At 60.5% G+C, this 19,966-nt stretch overlaps 1 pseudogene; it reads left to right on the top strand.

Annotated features, from left to right (window-relative positions):
• Positions 1–19,966, top strand: part of LOC139825811 (dynein axonemal heavy chain 9-like) — a 248,318-nt pseudogene that overhangs the window by 120,942 nt on the left and 107,410 nt on the right.

Below are 19,966 nucleotides of genomic sequence, written 5' to 3'. Positions count from 1 at the left end.
CCAAAACCCTGCCCCTCAATCATGCACCCCCAAATCCTCCACCCCGATCCTGTCTTCCCAAACCCTGCACCCCAAACCCTGCACCCCCAAATTCGGCCCTACCAAACTCTGCACCCCTAAACCCTACAACTGAAACCTTGCACCCCCTAATCCTGCCCTCCCTACCTTCCTGAACCCCGAAACCTGCACCCCAAACCCTGCATTCCCAAATCCTTCCGTCCTATACCCTCCACCCCTAAACCCTGCCCCCAAACCCTGCACCCCAAAGAATTCCCTCCCAAACCTTGCACCTCCAAATCCTGCACCTCAAAGGCCTGGAAACCCAAGCCCTTCAACCCCATCCCTGCAACACCAAATCCTGTACCCCAAACCCAGCACCCCAGAATCCTGCACCCCAAATCCTGCCCTACCAAACCTTTCACTGCAAACCCCTGCACCCCGAGGTTGTGCTGCCCTAAACACTGAACCCCCAAATCCTGCAGCCCCAGATCCTTGCCTCCCAAAACTCTGCACCCCAACATCCTGCACCCCAAATCTCTCACCCCCAAATCCTCCCCCCACCACCCTGCAGCCTCAAATCCTTCACCCCCATCCCCAGCACCCCAAAACTCCACACCTCCAAATCCTGAACCCTGACACCCCGCACCCCCAAATCCTGTGCCCCAGTCCTGTGCACCCCACACTCTGCAACCTTAAATTTCCCCCCAAGCCCCTGCACCCCAAACGCTGCACTCTGAGACCTGACTTCTAAACTCTGCACCCCCAAACAGTGCACCCCCAAATCCTGAAGCCCCAGATCCTTCCCTCCCATACTCTGCAGCCCCAAATCCTGAACCCCCAAGTCCTGCACCCCTAATCCTCCACCCTCTTAACACTGCACCCCCAAAACCTGAACCACCAAATCTTTCACCCCCAAAACCTCCCTCCTCCAAACCCTGCACTTCAAAATGCTGCACCCCCAAATCCTTCTCCCCAACACCCTGCACCCCCAGATCCTGACCCCAAAACCCTGCACCCCAAATCCTGTACCCCAAAGCCCTGCACTCTCAAATCATACATGCCCAGAACGTGCACCCTAAACTGTGCACCCCAAAATCCTAAACCCCTTAACCCTGCACCCCCAAATCCTCCAGACCCATGTGCCGAACCCAGCACCCCAAAATCTACCCCCCAAAACCTACATCCCCAAATCCTGCACCCCCAGGTCCTGAACAGCCAAAATCTGCACCCCCAATTCTGCCTCCCCAAGACCTGCACCCCCAATTCTGCCTCCACAAGACCTTCACCCCCAGTCCCTGCTCCACTAAATCCTACACCCCAAACCCTGCACCCCCAACCTCCTGTACCCCAAATCCTGCCCACACAAGTTGCACCCCAAAACCCTGCTACCCCACATCTTGTACCCCCAGATCCTTCCCCCAACACCCTGCAATCCCAAACCCTGCACCCCCAATTCTGGCGCTAAACCCTGCACCCCCAGAACCCTGCACCACTGAACCTTGCACCCTGAAACCCTGCTCCCCCAATCCCCCCCCCCCAAAACTCTGCACCCCAAAATCCTATACCCAAAACTCTGCACTCCACAAGTTGCACCCCATATCCCTGCACCCCCAAATCCCTGCACCCCCAAATCCTCCAACCCCCAAGTCCTGCACCCCCAGGTGCTGAACACCTGAACCCCTCACCCCAGACCCCTCACCCCAAAGCCCTGCACCCCCAAATCCTGCCTCTAAACGCTGAACTACAAGGTTCTGTACCCCAACAGCCTGCTCACCCAGATCCTGCACCCCAGAACCCTGCACCCCCATATTCTGATCCCTACAGCCTGCACCCCCAGCTCCTGCACCCCCAAAACCTGTACCCCTAAATCCTGCACCCTTCAACCCTGCAGCCCACAACGCTGCACCCCCAACCTCTGCAGCCCCAGTTCCTTAACGTGTGAAACCTGCGCCCCCAAGTCCTGCACCTCAAAACCTTACACCCGGAATCCTGCCCCCCAAACCATGCACCCCAAAATCAAGGCCCCTCAAACTTGCACTCAAAAGTCCGCACCAAAAAACCCTCCCCGCCCAGTTCCTAAAGACATGGAACCTGCACCCCCAAATCCCGCACCCCAAAACCCTGCAGCCCAGTACCCCAGACCACCAAATCTTGCACCTCCAAATCCTGCCCCCTTTAGCCCTGCACTTCAGACCCTGCACCCCAAATCCTGCAACCAAACCCTGTACCCCAAATCCTGCAACCAGCCCTTGTACCCCTAAATCCTTGACCTCCACATCCCGAATCTCCAAACGCAGCAACCCCAAAACCCTACACCCCCAATCCCTGCACCCCCAGATCATTGTCCTTCAAATCCCACACCCAACGCTCGTACACCCCAAGATCTTGCACCCCCACACACTGCAACCCAAATGCTGCACCCCTAAATCCTCCAGCCCCATGTCCCAAACCCCCAAACCCTGCACCCTCAAGTCTTGCACCCTAATTCTGCCTCCCCAAGACCTGCACCCCCAAACCCTGCACCACTAAACCCTGCACCCCCAAACCCTGTACCCCAAATCCTGACCCCCACAAGTTGCACCCTAAAAACCTGCACCCCAAATCCTGTCCTACCAAACCCTTCACCCCAAACCCCTTCACCCCAAGATCCTGCTGCCCTAAACCCTGCACCCCAAAATCATCCCTCCCAGCCCTGCCCCCCAAACCCTGTCCCCCTAAAGCCTGACCCCTAAACCCTGCTCCCCAAAACCCTGCTACCCCCAATCTTGCACCCCCCAACTCTGCACCCCCAGATCCTGCTGCTCCAAACCCTGCACCCCAAATCCTCCAGCCCCACGTACCGATCTCCCAAACCCTGCACCCCACAACCCTGCACCCCACAACCCCTTCACCCCCAAATCCTGCACCCCCAGCCCTACCCAATAAAATTTCCACCCCCAAATCCTGCCCTACCAAGCCCTCCACCCCAAACCCTTGCACCCCAAGATCCTGCACCCTAAACCCTGCACCCCCATATCCTCCTTCCCCAAACCCTGCACCCCAAAACACTTCACTCCAAACCACTGCACCCCTAAATCCTGCAACCCCAAATCCTGGCCCCCAAACCCGGCACCCCAAACTCCTGCACCCAAATATCCTACTGCCCTAAACCCTGAACCCCCAAATCCTGCACCCCTGGAACCTGCAACCCCAGACTCTGCAGCCACAAATCAGGCCCCGCAAAATCCTGCTCCCCTGGCCTTGCACCCCCAAATCCTGCACCACCTAATCCTCCAACTCCCTAACACAAACACCTAACCCCTTCTCCTCAGGGCCCATTGTGACACCCTGGGGATCCCCCTTGTCCCCAGGGCCCATTGTGACACCATGGGGACTCCCTTTTGTCCCCAGGGCCCATTGTGGCACCATGGGGACCCCCTTTGTCCCCAGGGCCAATTGTGACATCCCAGGACCCCCCTTTGTCCCCAGGGCCCATTGTGACAGGGTGGAGATCCCCCTTGTCCCCAGGCCTGTTGTGATGTCCCAGGACCCCCATTGTCCCCAGGGCCCATTGTGACACCTTGGGGACCCCCCTTGTCATTGGGGACCCATTGTGACACCATGGGGACCACCCGTTGTCCTAAGGGCCCATTGTGACATCCTGGGGACCCCCTTGTCCCCAGGGCCCATTGTGACATCCTGGGGACCCCCTTGTCCCCAGGACCCATTGTGACATCTTGGGGACCCCCCCTTGTCCCCAGGGCCCATAGTGAAGTCCCAGGACCCCCTTTGTCCCCAGGGCCCATTGTGACATCCTGGGGACCCCCCTTGTCACTGGGGACCCATTGTAACACTATGGGGACCCCCCCTTGTCCCCAGAGCCCATTGTGACATCCTGGGGACCCCCTTTTTCCCCAGGACCCATTGTGGCACCATTGGGACCCCCTTTGTCACTGGGGCCCATTGTGACGTCCTGGGGACCCCCTTTGTCCCCAGGGCCCATTGTGACGTCCCCGGATCCCCCATTGTCCCCAGAGCCCATTGTGACATCCTGGGGACCCCCATTGTCCACAGGGCCCATTGTGACATTCAGGGGACAGCCTTTGTCCCAAGGGCCCATTGTGACACCGTCGGGACCCCTGTTGTCCCCAGAGCCGATTGTGACACCCTGGAAACCCCCTTTGTCCCCAGGGCCCATTGTGACCTCCCAGGACCCCACTTTGTCCCCAGGGCCCATTGTGACATCCTCGGGACGCCCCTGGTCCCCAGAGCCCGTTGTGACATCCTGGGGAGCCCCCTCTGTCCCCTGGGCCCATTGTGACACGGTGGGGACCCCCTTTGTCCCCAGGGCCCATTGTGAGATTTAGGGACCTCCCAGTTGTGCCCAGGGCTCATTGTGACATCCCAAGACCCCCCATTGTCCCCAGGGCCCATTGTGACGTCCCAGGACCCCCCGTCATCCCCAGGGCCCATTGTGACATCCTGGGGACCCCCTTGTCCCCAGTGCCTATTGTGAAATCCTGGGCACCCCCTTTGTCCCCAGGGCCCATTGTGACAGGGTGGGGACTCCCTTTGTCCCCAGGGGCCATTGTGACGTCCCAGGATCCCCCTTTGTCCCCAGGGCCCATTGTGACATGTCAGGACACCCCAATTGTTTCCAGGGCCCATTGTGACATCCCAGGACCCCCCTTTGTCACCAGGGCCCATTGTGACGTCCCAGGACCCCTCTTTGTCCCCAGGGCCCATTGTGACATCCCCGGACCCCCCATTGTTCCCAGAGCCCATTGTGACATCCTTGGGACCCCCATTGTCCCCAGGGCCCATTGTGACATTCAGGGGACAGCCTTTTTCCCAAGGGCCCATTGTGACACCATGGGGACCTGCCCTTGTCCTCAGGGCCCATTGTGACATCCTGGGGACCCTCTTGTCCCCAGGGCCCATAGTTGCACCCTGGGGACCCCCTCTTTATTCCCAGTGCCCATTGTGACATCCCAGGACCCCTCTATGTCCCCAGGGCCCATTGTGACACCATGGGGACACCCCTTTGACTCCAGGGCCCATTGTCACATCCCAGGACCCCCCAATTGTCCCCAGGGCCCATTGTGACATCCTGGGGACCCGCCCTTGTCCGCAGGGCCCATTGTGAAGTCCCAGGACCCCCTTTGTCCCCAGGGCCCATTGTGACATCCTGGGGACCCCCCTTGTCTCTGGTGACCCATTGTGACACCATGGGGACCCCCGTTTGTCCCCAGGGCTCATTGTGACATCCCAGGACCCCCCATTGTCCCAAGGACCCATTGTGACATCTCAGGACCCCACTTGTCACTGGGGACCCATTGTGACACCATAGGGACCCCCGTTTGTCCCCAGGGCTCATTGTGACATCCCAGGACCTCCCATTGTCCCCAGGGCCCATTGTGACACCATGGGGACCGCCTTGTCCCTCTGGCCCTTTGTGGCACCGTGGGGACCCCTTTTGTCACTGTGGCCCAATGTGACATCCCAGGACCCCACTTTGTACCCAAGGCCCATTGTGACACCGTGGGGACCTCCCTTGTCACCAGAGCCCATTGTGACATCCTGGGGACCCCCCTTGTCTCCAGGGCCCACCGTGGCACCGTGGGGACCACCCTTGTCACTGGGACCCATTGTAACACTATGGGGATCCCCCCTTGTCCCCAGAGCCCATTGTGACATCCCGGGGACCCCCTTGTTCCCCAGGGCCCACTGTGATGTCCCAGGACCCCCCCTTGTCCCCAGAGCCCATTGTGACATCCTGGGGACGCCCTTTTTCCCCAGGACCCATTGTGGCACCATTGGGACCCCCTTTGTCACTGGGGCCCATTGTGACATCCCAGGACCTCACTTTGTCCCCAGGGCCCATTGTGACTTCCGGCGGACCCCCTTTGTCACCAGGGCCCATTGTGACGTCCCCGGACCCCCCGTTGTCCCCAGACCCATTGTGACATCCTGGGAACCCCCTTTGTGCCCAGGGCCCATTGTGACATTTCAGGACCCCACTTTGTCCCCAGGGCCCACTGTGATGTCCCAGGACCCCCCCTTTGTCCCCAGAGTCCGTTGTGACATCTAAGGACCCCCCAATTGTGCCCAGGGCTCATTGTGACATCCCAGGACCCCCCATTGTCCCCAGGGCCCATTGTGACGTCCCAGGCCCCCCCTTTATCCCCAGGGTCCATTGTGAGATCCTGGGGACCCCCCTTTGTCCCTAGGGCCCGTTGTGACATCCTGGGGACCTCGTTTGTCACTAGGGTCCATTGTGGCACCATGGGGATGCCCTTTGTCCCCAGGACCCATTGTGACATCCTGGGCACCCCCTTTGTCCCCAGGGCCCATTGTGAAATCCTGGGGACCCCCTTTGTCCCCAGGGCCCATTGTGACATCTCAGGACCCCCCAATTGTTTCCAGGGCCTATTGTGACATCCTGGGGACCCCCCTTTGTCCCCAAGGCCCATTGTGATAGGGTGGGGAACCCCTTTGTCTCTAGGGCCCATTGTGCCATCCTGGGGACCCCACTTTGTTCCCAGGACCCATTGTGATGTCCACAATGGCCCCGTTGTCCCAAGGGGTCATTGTGACATCCTGGGGACCTCCTTTGTCCCCAGGGCCCATTGTGACGTCCCAGGACCCTCCATTTTTCCAAGAGCCCATTGTGACATCCTGGCGACCCCGCTTTTTCCTCAGGGCCCATTGTGGCACCATGGGGAGCCCCTCTGTCTCCAGGACCCATTGTGACATTTAGGGGACTCCTCTTTGTCCCCAGGGCCCATTGTGACATCCCAGGATCCCCCAATTGTCCCCAGGGCCCATTGTGACATCCTCGGGACCCCCCTTTGTCCCCAGGGCCCACTGTGACACCGTGGGTACCCTGCTTGTCCCCAGGGCTCATTGTGACATCCTGGGGACCCCCCGTTGTCCCAGGTCCCATTGTGACATCCCAGGACCCCCCTTTTCCCCAGGGCCCATTGTGACTTCCTGGGGACCCCCTTTGTCCCCAGAGCCCATTTTGGCACCATAGGGACGCCCTTTGTCACTGGGGCCCATTGTGACATCCCAGGACACCCCTTGTCTCCAGGGCCCATTGTGATATTCAGGGAACTGCTATTTGTCCCCAGGGTCCATTGTGACATCCCAGGACACCCCCTTGTCCCCAGGGCCCTTTGTGACATTCAGGGGACCCCACTTTGTCCCCAGGGCCCACTGTGACGTCCTAGGACCTCCCTTTGTCCCCAGGGCCCATTGTGACACCGTGGGGACCCCCTGTTTTCCCCAGGGCCCATTGTGACATCTGGTGGACCCCCTTGTCCCCAGGGCACATCGTGGAACCGTGGGGACCCTCCTTGTCACTAGGGCCCATTGTGACACCATGGGGACCACCCCTTTCTCCCCAGTGCCCATTGTGACATCCTGGGGACCCCACTTGTCCCCAGAGCCCATTATCACATCCTTGGGACCCCTGTGTCCCCAGGGCCCATTGTGACGTCCCAGGACCCCCCATTGTCCCTAGGGTGCATTGTGACACCGTGGGGACCCCCTCTGTCCCCAGAGCCCATTGTGACATCCTGGGGAGCCCCCTTTGTCCCCAGGGCCCATTGTGACATTTCTGAACCCCCCACTGTCTCCAGGGCCCATTGTGAACATCCTGGGGCCCCCTCTTTGTCCCCAGGGCCCATTGTGACATCCTGGGCTGCCCCGTATGTCACCAGGGCCCATTCTGACACCGTGTGGACCCCCTGTTGTCCTCAGGGCCCATTGTGACATCCCAGGACCCCCAATTGTCCCCAGGGCCCATTGTGACACCATGGGGAACCCTCTTGTCACTGGGGACGCATTGTGACGCAATGGGGACCCCACCTTTGTCTCAAGTGCCCATTGTGACATCCTGGGGACCCCCTTTATCCCCAGGACCCATTGTGACATCCCAGGGCCCCACTTTGTCCCCAGGGCCCATTGTTACAGGGTGGGACCCCCCTTGTCCCCAGGGCCCATTGTGACATCCTGGTGACTCCCTTTGTCCCCAGGGCCCATTGTGGCACCATGGGGACCCTCTTTGTCACTGGGGCCCATTGTGACATCCCAGGACCCCACTTTGCCTTAGAAGGTCACTGATCGGACTCCTGGTACATCCTGACTCTGCTTTCTCAATAAACATTGAAGAACACCTGGGGTTTGTTTGCTCCAAGGGAAAACTTCCCTGCCACGGTTCCTGGTTCCCGGTCCTGTTTCCCGGTCCGGTTTGGCTTCGCTATCAGAACAGCTGCTGCCTCCACAGCCGCGCTCAAAGTCCCCGTTGTGACACCGGGATGGCGGGAGAAGGGGGGTGGCGGGGGCGGCAGCGGCGGCGATGGGGGGGGGCAGTCGGGGCTGGGCGGACAAGCGGCGGCTGCTGCGGCTCCTCAGGCAGCGACAGCAGCAGCGATCGGGGGGACGTGGGGGGTGGACAAGCGGCGGCTCCTCCGGCCGCGGCCAGGACGTGGCTTCGCCGGCACCGGGGCCCGAGACCGCGCGCTGTGGGGCTGCGGGGCGGGTGTGGGGCCGGGGGGCTCCGGGGGTCCCGCAGCGGCCGCTGTGGGGCGGGATGGGGCGGCTGTGGAATTACCTGTGGGGCACTCATGGGGCTGCTGTAGGGGTCTTAAGAGGCATGTCTGGAGCACTTATGGGGCGACTATGGGGCAGGTGCTGGGCTGCTACAGCGGGACCTGTGGGGCAGCCATAGGGCTGCTATGGGGTTGGTTATGGGTCACAGATGGGAGGGGGCAGCTGGGTGTGGCCCCGCCTACATGGGGTGGGGTCAGTGCCGAGGGGCGGGTACTGAGAGGGCACGCCCACGGGGAGCCCCTCGGGGGGGCGGAGCCTCTGTGTCACGCTTCATGGGAGTTGGTCTGGGGGCGGGCATTCTCTGGGGCACGCCCCCATGGGAGGAGCCTCTTGGGGTAGGGAGAGGGTGCGGTCAACATGGCACGGCCCCAAGGGGGCGTGGCTTAGCTCGGGAAGAGGTGGAGCCGAGAAGGGGCTGCCCGACCCGGCTCTCCAGGCGGCTCTGAGACGGAGCGGAGCGGGCCGGGCGGGGCCGGGCCCGGCACTCCCCGGGGCCTCGCAGAAACAGCGGCGCAGCGAGTCCGCTCCGGGCTCCAACGGTGCGCGCACGTGGCCGCCGAGAGCGCCCCGTGCACCTCGCAGCGCCCATTTCTGCGCATGCGCATTGGGAAGCCCTCGAGACAACCCTTCCCCCGCGGCCCGCCCCTTCTCTTCCCTCTCCGCAATCTGATTGGCCAGCTAAGCACGTCAATTTCCATTCTCTCCGCCTATCATCACCCGTCCCCGTTTGCCCCGCGCTGCGCTCTGATCCAGTGTCTATTTACACTTAAATACATTTAAACTTCCATTTTAACACTCAGGTATCTTTTCAAATTTACAGATTTTGACATATTTACAGTTATATATATTTAGACTGGGATATCGATTTACATTTATTAATAAATTAAAGGTATGTATACGGGTGTGAGTGGATATATATAGATGATATTTATTACCTATTTAGACTATGTAACACGTAGTAATTATACATAGCTCTGCCTGCTCACACTTTTTTCTATTTTAAGTTCCTATCTAGATATTTTTTTCTTTTTCAAGTCCTTCACTTTTTAATCTACAAATAGATAAGATGTTTGTATTCTTAAAACCATCAACAGAAATTTTTTACATTCTAAAATCCTTTATATAACAGAGTAGAAAAGGGGTTTTATTTTAAAATCATTTTATATCTACATGAATACCATTCTGCAATATATAAATACAAACGACAGACTTCTCTCTGTTTGAAATTCTCACGCTCATATTTACAGGGTTTAATAAGTTTTATCCTCCCCCAGGAATTTTCAGGCATTTTTGGACTGTGACCCCCTCTTTTCAGGGGGACTCCCTTTTGAGCCCCACATTGTGGGGGATTTGAGGGATTTTCTTGCAGTCAGTGAACATTGTATGGAACTGAACTGAACTGAACAGGGCTCTGAGGCCTCTGTGTCCTGCAAGAGAGCAGGAGAGCAGGAGTGGAGCAGCCCCCGTGTCTACGTGACTGTACAGCCTTCTTCAGTGTTGGAACCGAGCTGCTTCGCCTTCTGTTTGTCCACGTGCACACACACCATTCCTCACTGGAAAACAGGCAGAAACCTTTCCACACGCACCCAGGTCTGTGCACCCAGGCCTTGTCTATTCCTGCCGGGTTTGCTGGGCTCTGTCAGGCTCCTCTGGCTCTGTCGTGCTTTGACAGCCTCTGTCAGGCCCTGCCAGACTCCACTGTTCGCTGTCAGGCACTGTCGGGATTTGTCGGCCCCTGTTGAGTTCTATCAGGCTCTGTCAAGCCCTGTTGGGCTCTGTCGCGCTTTGTCAGGCTCTGCCTGGCTTTATCATGTTCCATAAGTGCTCCAAAAACTGGATGCTCTTGCGATGCTTGTATTCACACAATTATCGCATATTCATTACAATTTGGAAGAATTTTTAGCATCAAACGCATCTATAGTAAGAAAAAATGTCATAAACCTAGGGTTAGACTGAGGTTAATAATTTCATGGTCTTTGCTGCCATCTAGCGTCCCTTAAGAGAATGCACAGAACACACATTCGGAGGTGCCTGCAGGTATGTGCCTGTTCTTGGACGAACCTGTGCGCGAAAGCCTTAGTGCCTATAAACGTTGGTCTGTCCACATGTGAGTGCCTTGATGTCAGCTCCATTTATGCTAAAGCTGGAGCATTATCGTTCAGACGTGTGCGTGTGTGCAGTGTGCCAAACATCCACGCACGTGTTTACCCTCAAGCATGTCAGTGCATTTCACGTACGTCTTTCTGTCAATAGATGGGACTGGGCACGCTTGTGGAAGTGTGCGTGTGTGTGGCCACGTGTTTGCTTACACATCAGTGTGTAGCTGCGTGTGCGTGCACGCGGTGCTGGGTGCACATACCTGGGTGCCCCACAGGTCCCGCTGTAGCAGCCCAGCACCTGCCCCATAGTCGCCCCATAAGTGCTCCAGACATGCCTCTTAAGAGCCCTACAGCAGCCCCATGAGTGCCCCACAGGTAATTCCACAGCCGCCCCATCCCGCCCCACAGCGGCCGCTGCGGGACCCCCGGAGACCCCCGGCCCCACACCCGCCCCGCAGCCCCACAGCGCGCGGTCTCGGGCCCCGGTGCCGGCGAAGCCACGTCCTGGCCGCGGCCGGAGGAGCCGCCGCTTGTCCGCCCCCCACGTCCCCCCGATCGCTGCTGCTGTCGCTGCCTGAGGAGCCGCAGCAGCCGCCGCTTGTCCGCCCCCCACGTCCCCCCGATCGCTGCTGCTGTCGCTGCCTGAGGAGCCGCAGCAGCCGCCGCTTGTCCGCCCCCCACGTCCCCCCGATCGCTGCTGCTGTCGCTGCCTGAGGAGCCGCAGCAGCCGCCGCTTGTCCGCCCCCCACGTCCCCCCGATCGCTGCTGCTGTCGCTGCCTGAGGAGCCGCAGCAGCCGCCGCTTGTCCGCCCCCCCACGTCCCCCCGATCGCTGCTGCTGTCGCTGCCTGAGGAGCCGCAGCAGCCGCCGCTTGTCCGCCCCCCACGTCCCCCCGATCGCTGCTGCTGTCGCTGCCTGAGGAGCCGCAGCAGCCGCCGCTTGTCCGCCCCCCACGTCCCCCCGATCGCTGCTGCTGTCGCTGCCTGAGGAGCCGCAGCAGCCGCCGCTTGTCCGCCCCCCACGTCCCCCCGATCGCTGCTGCTGTCGCTGCCTGAGGAGCCGCAGCAGCCGCCGCTTGTCCGCCCCCCCACGTCCCCCCGATCGCTGCTGCTGTCGCTGCCTGAGGAGCCGCAGCAGCCGCCGCTTGTCCGCCCCCCCACGTCCCCCCGATCGCTGCTGCTGTCGCTGCCTGAGGAGCCGCAGCAGCCGCCGCTTGTCCGCCCCCCACGTCCCCCCGATCGCTGCTGCTGTCGCTGCCTGAGGAGCCGCAGCAGCCGCCGCTTGTCCGCCCCCCCACGTCCCCCCGATCGCTGCTGCTGTCGCTGCCTGAGGAGCCGCAGCAGCCGCCGCTTGTCCGCCCCCCCACGTCCCCCCGATCGCTGCTGCTGTCGCTGCCTGAGGAGCCGCAGCAGCCGCCGCTTGTCCGCCCCCCACGTCCCCCCGATCGCTGCTGCTGTCGCTGCCTGAGGAGCCGCAGCAGCCGCCGCTTGTCCGCCCAGCCCCGACTGCCCCCCCCCCATCGCCGCCGCTGCCGCCCCCGCCACCCCCCTTCTCCCGCCATCCCGGTGTCACAACGGGGACTTCGAGCGCGGCTGTGGAGGCAGCAGCTGTTCTGATAGCGAAGCCAAACCGGACCGGGAAACAGGACCGGGAACCAGGAACCGTGGCAGGGAAGTTTTCCCTTGGAGCAAACAAACCCCAGGTGTTCTTCAATGTTTATTGAGAAAGCAGAGTCAGGATGTACCAGTAGTCCGATCAGTGACCTTCTCAGACAAAGTGGGGTCCTGGGATGTCACAATGGGCCCCAGTGACAAAGAGGGTCCCCATGGTGCCACAATGGGCCCTGGGGACAAAGGGAGTCACCAGGATGTCACAATGGGCCCTGGGGACAAGGGGGGTCCCACCCTGTAACAATGGGCCCTGGGGACAAAGTGGGGCCCTGGGATGTCACAATGGGCCCTGGGGACAAATGGGGTCCTGGGACGTCACAATGGGTCCTGGGGATAAAGGGGGTCCCCAGGATTTCACAATGGGCACTTGAGACAAAGGTGGGGTCCCCATTGTGTCACAATGCATCCCCAGTGACAAGAGGGTGCCCCATGGTGTCACAATGGGCCCTGGGGACAATTGGGGGTCCTGGGATGTCACAATGGGCCCTGAGGACAACAGGGGGTCCATACGGTGTCAAAATGGGCCCTGGTGACATACGGGGCAGCCCAGGATGTCACAATGGGCCCTGGGGACAAAGAGGGGTCCCCAGGATGTTCACAATGGGCCCTGGAGACAGTGGGGGGTCCAGAAATGTCACAATGGGCCCTGGGGACAAAGGGGGCTCCCCAGGATGTCACAATGGGCTCTGGGGACAAAGGGGGTCCCCACGGTGTCACAATGCACCCTGGGGACAATGGGGGGTCCTGGGACGTCACAATGGGCCCTGGGGACACAGGGGTCCCAAGGATGTGATAATGGGCTCTGGGGACAAGTGGGGTCCCCAGGATGTCACAATGGGCACTGGGGAGAAAGGGGTGGTCCCCATGGTGTCACAATGGGCCCTAGTGACAAGGAGGGTCCCCACGGTTCCACGATGGGCCCTGGGGACAAGGGGGTCCACCAGATGTCACAATGGGCCCTGGGGAAAACAGGGGGTCCCCACGGTGTCACAATGGGCCCTGGGGACAAAGGGAGGTCCTAGGACGTCACAGTGGGCCCTGGGGACAAAGTGGGGTCCCCTGAATGTCACATTGGGGCCTGCAGACAAAGGGGGGTCCTGGGATGTCACAATGGGCCCCAGTGACAAAGGGGGTCCCCAGGATGTCACAACAGGCCCTGGGGACAAAGAGGGCTCTCCTGAATGTCAAAATGGGCCCTGGGGACAAGGGGGGACCCCAGGATGCAACAACGGGCCCTGGGGACAAAGAGGGGTCCCCTGAATGTCACAAAGGGCCCTGGAGACAAGGGGTGTCCTGGGATGTCACAATGGGCCCCAGTGACAAAGGGCGTCCCTGTGGTGCCAAAATGGGCCCTGGGGACAAAGGGGGTCCCCAGGATGTCACAATGGGTCCTGGGGACAAAGGGCATCCCCATGCTGCCACAATGGACCCTAGTGACAAACGAGGTCCCCAGGATGTCACAACGGGCCCTGGGGACAAAGGGGGGTCCTGGGATGTCACAGTGGGCCCTGGGGACAAAGATGAGTCCCCTAAATGTCACAATGGGCCCTGGAGACAGAGGGGCTCCCCATGGTGCCACAATGGGCCCTGAGGAAAAAGCGGGGTCGCCAGGATGTCACAATGGGCTCTTGGAAAAATGGAGGGTCCAGGGACGTCACAATGGGCCCTGGGGACAAAGGAGGTCCCCAGTATGTCACAATGACCCCTTGGGACAACGGGGCCATTGTGGACATCACAATGGGTCCTGGGAACAAAGTGGGGTCCTCAGGATGTCACAATGGGCCCTGGGGACAAAGGGGGTCCCCAGAATTTCACAATGGACCCTGGGGACAAAGGGAGTCCCCACACTGTCACAATAGGCCCTGGGGACAAAGGGTGTGCCCAGGATGTCACAATGGGTCCTGGGGACAAAGGGGGTCCCCAGGATTTCACAATGGGCCCTGGGGACAAAGGGGGTCCCCATGGTGCCACAATGGACCCTGGGGACAAACGAGGTCCCCAGGATGTCACAATGGGCCCTAGGGACAAAGGGAGTCCCCACCCTGTCACAATAGGCCCTGGGGACAAAGGGGGTGCCCAGGATGTCACAATGGGTCCTGGGGACAAAGGGCATCCCCATGGTGCCACAATGGACCCTAGTGACAAACGAGGTCCCCAGGATGTCACAACGGGCCCTAGGGACAAAGGGGGGTCCCCAGGATGTCAAAATAGGCCCTGGGGACAAAGGGGGGGCCTGGGACATCACAATGGGCCCTGGGGACAATGGGGGGTCCTGGGATGTCACAATGAGTCCTGGGCACAATTGGAGGGTCCTTAGATGTCACAACGGGCTCTGGGGACAAAGTGGGGTCCTGAAATGTCACAATGGGCCCTGGGCACAAAGGGGGTTCCCAGGATGTCACAATGGGCTCTGAGGACAACGGGGATTCCAACGGTGTCACAATGGGCCCTTGGGACAAAGGCTGTCCCCTGAATGTCACAATGGGCCCTGGGGACAAAGGGGGTCCCCAAGATGTCACAATGGGTCTGGGGACAATGGGGGGTCCGGGGACGTCACAATGGGCCCTGGTGACAAAGGGGGTCCCCCGGAAGTCACAATGGGCCCTGGGGACAAAGTGAGGTCCTGGGAAGTCACAATGGGCCCCAGTGACAAAGGGGGTCCCAATGGTGCCACAATGGGTCCTGGGGAACAAGGGCGTCCCCAGGATGTCACAATGGGCTCTGGGGACAAGGGGGGGGTCCTGGGACATCACAGTGGGCCATGGGGAACAAGGGGGTCCCCAGGATGTCACAATGGGCTCTGGGGACAAGGGGGGATCCCCATAGTGTTACAATGGGTGCCAGTGACAAGGGTGGTCCCCACGGTGCCACGGTGGGTCCTGGAGACAAGGGGGGTCCCCACAGTGTCACAATGGGCCTTGGGTACAAAGTGGGGTCCTGGGATGTCACATTGGACCACAGTGACAAAAGGGGTCCCCATGGTGTCACAATGGGCCCTGGGGACAAAGGAGGTCCCCACGGTGCCACAACGGGCCAGAGGGACAAGGCGGTCCCCATGATGTCACAATGGGCCCTGGGGACAATGGGAGGTCCTGGAATGTCACAATGAGCCCTGGGGACAAACGGGGGTCCCCATGGTGTCACAATGGGTCACCAGTGACAAGGGGGGTCCCCAGGATGTCACAATGGGCCCTGGGGACAATGGGAGGTCCTGGAATGTCACAATGAGCCCTGGGGACAAACGGGGGTCCCCATGGTGTCACAATGGGTCACCAGTGACAAGGGGGGTCCCCAGGATGTCACAATGGGCCCTGGGGACAATGGGGGTCCCCATGGTGTATACAATGGGTCCCCAGTGACAAGGGGGGTCCCCAGGATGTCACAATGGGCCCTGGGGACAAAGGGGGTCCTGGGACTTCACAATGGGCCCTGCGGACAAGGGCGGGTCCCCAGGATGTCACAATGGGCCCTGGGGACAATTGGGAGGTCCTGGGATGTGACAATGGGCCCTGGAGTCAAAGGGGTGTCCCCATGGTGTCACAATGGGCCCTGGGGACATAGGGGGGTCCTGGGATGTCACAATGGGCACTGGGAATAAAGAGGGGGTCCCCAGGGTGCAACTATGGGCCCTGGGGACAAGAGGGTCCCCAGGATGTCACAATGGGCCCTGAGGACAAGGGCAGGTCCCCATGGTGTCACAATGGGTCCGCAGTGACGAGGAGGGTCCCCATGGTGTCACAATTGGCCCTGGGGACAACGGGGGTCCCGATGGTGTCACAATGGGCCCTTGGGAAAAAGGCTGTCCCCTGAATGTCACAATGGGCCCTGGGGACAATGGGGGTCCCAAGGATGTCACAATGGGCTCTGGGGACAATGGGGGGTCCGGGGATGTCACAATGGGCCCTGGGGACAAAGAGGGGTCCTGGGACGTCACAATGGGCCCTGGTGACAAAGGGGGGTCCTGGGATGTCACAATGGGCCCTGGGGACAAAGGGGGCTCACCAGGATGTCACAATGGGCCCTGGGGACAAAGGGGTCCCCAGGATGTCACAATGGGCACTGGGGAGAAAGGGGTGGTTCCCATGGTGTCACAATGGGTCCCCAGTGACAAGGGGAGTCCCCAGGATGTCACAATGGGCCCCGGGGATAAAAGGGGTACCCAGGATGCCACAATGGGCCCTGGAGACAACTGGGCGGTCCCCAGGATGTCACAATGGGCCCTGGAAACAATTGGGGTGTCCTGAGATGTCACAATGGGCCCTGGGGACAAAGGGGGATCCTGAGATGTCACAATGGGCCCTGGGGACAAAGGGAGTCCCCACCCTGTCACAATGGGCCCTGGGGACAAAGAGGGTCCCCAGGATGTCACAATGGACCCTGGGGACAAAGGGGGGTCCTGGGACGTCACAATGGGCCCTGGGGACAAAGGAGGTCCCCAGGATTTCACAATGGGCCATGGGGACAAGGGGTGTCCTGGAATGTCACAATGGGCCCTGGGGACAAAGGGGGTGCCCAGGATTTCACAATAGGCACTGGGGACAAGGGGGTCCCCAGGATGTCACAATGGGCCCTGGGGACAAAGAGGGGTCCCCTGAATGTCACAATGGGCCCTGGGGACAAGGGGGTGCAGTGGATGTCACGATGGGCCCTGGGGACAATGGGGTGTGTCCAGAATGTGAGAATGAGTCCTGAGGACAAGGGGGGGTCCCCATGGTGTCACAATGGGTCCCCAGTGACAAGGAGGTGTCCCCATGGTGTCACAATAGGCCCTGGGGACAAAGTGGGGTCCAAGAATGTCACAATGGGCCCTGGGGACAAAAGGGGTTGCCATGGTGTCACAATGGGCCCTGGGGTCAAAGGGGTGTCCCCATGGTGCCACAACGGGCCCTGGGAGCAAGGGGGTAGCCAGGATGTCACAATGGGTCCTGGGGAAAATGGGGGGTGCCCAGGATGTCACAATGGACCCTGAGGACGATGAGGGTCCCCAGGATGTCACAATGGGCCCTGGGGACAATGGCGGGTGCCCAGGATGTGAGAATGAGTCCTGAGGACAAGGAGGGGTCCCCATGGTGTCACAATAGGCCCTGGGGACAAAGTGGGGTCCTAGAATGTCACAATGGGCCCTGGGGACAAAAGTGGTCCCCATGGTGCTACAATGGCTCCTGGGGACAAAGGGGGGTCCTGGGATGTCACAATGGGCACCGGGGACAAGGGGGTGTCCCCATGGTGCCACAATGGGCCCTGGGAGCAAGGGGGTGGCCAGGATGTCACAATAGGTCCTGGGGACAATGGGGGGTCCTGGGACGTCACAATGGGCCCTGGGGTCAAGGAGGGATCCCCAGGATGTCACAATGGGCCCTGGGGACAAAGAGGGGTCCCCTGAATGTCACAATGGGCCCTGGGGACAAGGGGGTGCCGAGGATGTCACAATGGGCCCTGGGGACAATGGGGCGTCCTGGGATGTCACAATGGGCCCTGGGGACAAGGGTGGGTCCCCAGGATGTCACAATGGGCCTTGGGAACAAGGGGTTCCCCCAGATAACACAATGGGCCCTGGGGACAATGTAAGGTCCTGGGCTGTCACAATGGACCCTGAGGACAAGGGGGGACCCCAGGATGTCACAATGAAGTCCTAGGACAAAGGGGGTCCCCAGGATGTCACAATGGGGCCTGGGGACCAGGGGGGGTCCTGGGATGTCACAATGGGCCCCAGTGACAAAGGGGGTCCCTATGGTGCCACAATGGGCCCTGGGGACAAAGGGTGTCCCCAGGATGTCACAATGGGCCCTGGGGACAAAGAGCGTCCCCAGCATGTCACAATGGGCTCTGGGGACAAAGGGGGTCCCCTGAATGTCACAATGGGCCCTGGGGACAATGGGGGGTCCTGGGATGTCACAATGAGCCCTGCAGACAAGGGTGGTACCCACGGTGTCACTATGGGCCCTGGGCACAAGGAGGGGTCCCCATAGTGTCACAATGGACCCTGGCGACAAGTGGGGTCCCCACGATGTCACAATGGGCCCTGGGGACAATGGGGGGTACCCAGGATGTGAGAATGAGTCCTGAGGACAAGGAGTGGTCCCCATGGTGTCACAATAGGCCCTGGGGACAAAGTGGGGTCCTAGAATGTCACAATGGGCCCTGGGGACAAGGGGGTATCCCCATGGTGCCACAATGGGCCCTGGGAGCAAGGGGGTGCCCAGGATGTCACAATGGACCCTGAGGACAAGCAGGAGTCTCCATGGTGTCACAATGGGCCCCCAGTGACAAGGGGGAGTCCCCATGGTGCCACAATACGCCGTGGGGAGAAACGGGTCCCCAGGATGTCACAATGGGCCCTAGGGAAAAAGGGGGGTCCGCCGGATGTCACAATGGGCCCTGGGGACCAGGGGGGGTCCTGGGATGTCACAATGGGCCCCAGTGACAAAGTGGGTCCCTATGGTGCCACAATGGGCCCTGGGGACAAAGGGGGTCCCCTGGATGTCACAATGGGCTCTGGAGACACGGAGGATCCCCAGGATGTCACAATGGGCCCTGGGGACAAACGGGGTCCCCACGGTATCAGAATGGGCCCTGGCGACAAAGGGGGGTCCCCTGAATGTCACAATGGGCCCTGGGGTCAATGGGGGGTCCTGGGATGTCACAATGAGCCCTGCGGACAAGGGTGGTACCCACAGTGCCACAATGGGCCCTGGGCACAAGTGGATGTCCCCATAGTGTCACAATGGGTCCTGGGGACAAGTGGGGTCCCCAGGATGTCACAATGGGCCGTGGGGACAATGTGGGGTCCTGGGATGTCACAATGGGCCCCAGAGACAAAGGGGGTCCCCCTGAATGTCACAATGGGTCCTGGGGACAATGGGGGTCCTAGGACGTCAAAATGGGCCCTGGGGACAAGGAGCGATCCCCAGGATGTCACAATGGGCCCTGGGGACTATGGGGGGTCCTGGGATGTCACAATGGGCCTCAGTGACAAAGGGGGTCCCCATGGTGCCACAATGGGCCCTGGGGACAAGGGGGTTCCCCTGGATGTCATAATGGGCTCTGGGGACAAGGATTGTCCCCAGGATGTCACAATGGGCCCTGGAGACAAAGGCGGTCCCCACCATATCAGAATGGGCCCTGGGGACAATGGGGGGTCCCGTGAATGTCACAATGGGCCCTGGGGACAATGGGGGGTCCTGGGACGTCACAATGGGCCCTGGGGACAAGAGGGCGTCCCCAGGATGTCACAATGGGCCCTGGGGACAAAGAGGGGTCCCCTGAATGTCATAATGGGCCCTGGGGACAAGGGGGTGCCGAGGATGTCACAATGGGCCCTGGGGACAATGGGGGTCCTGGGACGTCACAATGGGCCTTGGGGACACAGAGGGGCCCTAGGACGTCACAATCAGCCCTGGGGACAAGGGGGGATCCCCTGAAAGTCACAATGAGCCCTGGGAACAGAGGGGGGTCCTGGGACGTCACAATGGGCCCTGGGGACAAGGGGGGGTCTCCAGGATGCCACAATGGGCCCTGGGGACAAAGAGGGGTCCCTAAAGTGTCACAATGGGCCCTGGGGACACAGAGGGGCCCTGGGACGTCACAATCAGCCCTGGGGAC

This window comes from Patagioenas fasciata, chromosome 29, assembly GCF_037038585.1.
Source record: "Patagioenas fasciata isolate bPatFas1 chromosome 29, bPatFas1.hap1, whole genome shotgun sequence".
NCBI classification, from domain to species: domain Eukaryota; kingdom Metazoa; phylum Chordata; class Aves; order Columbiformes; family Columbidae; genus Patagioenas; species Patagioenas fasciata.
The sequence above is the reverse complement of the archived record's forward strand: the minus strand, read 5'-3'. Positions and strand labels throughout refer to the sequence as shown.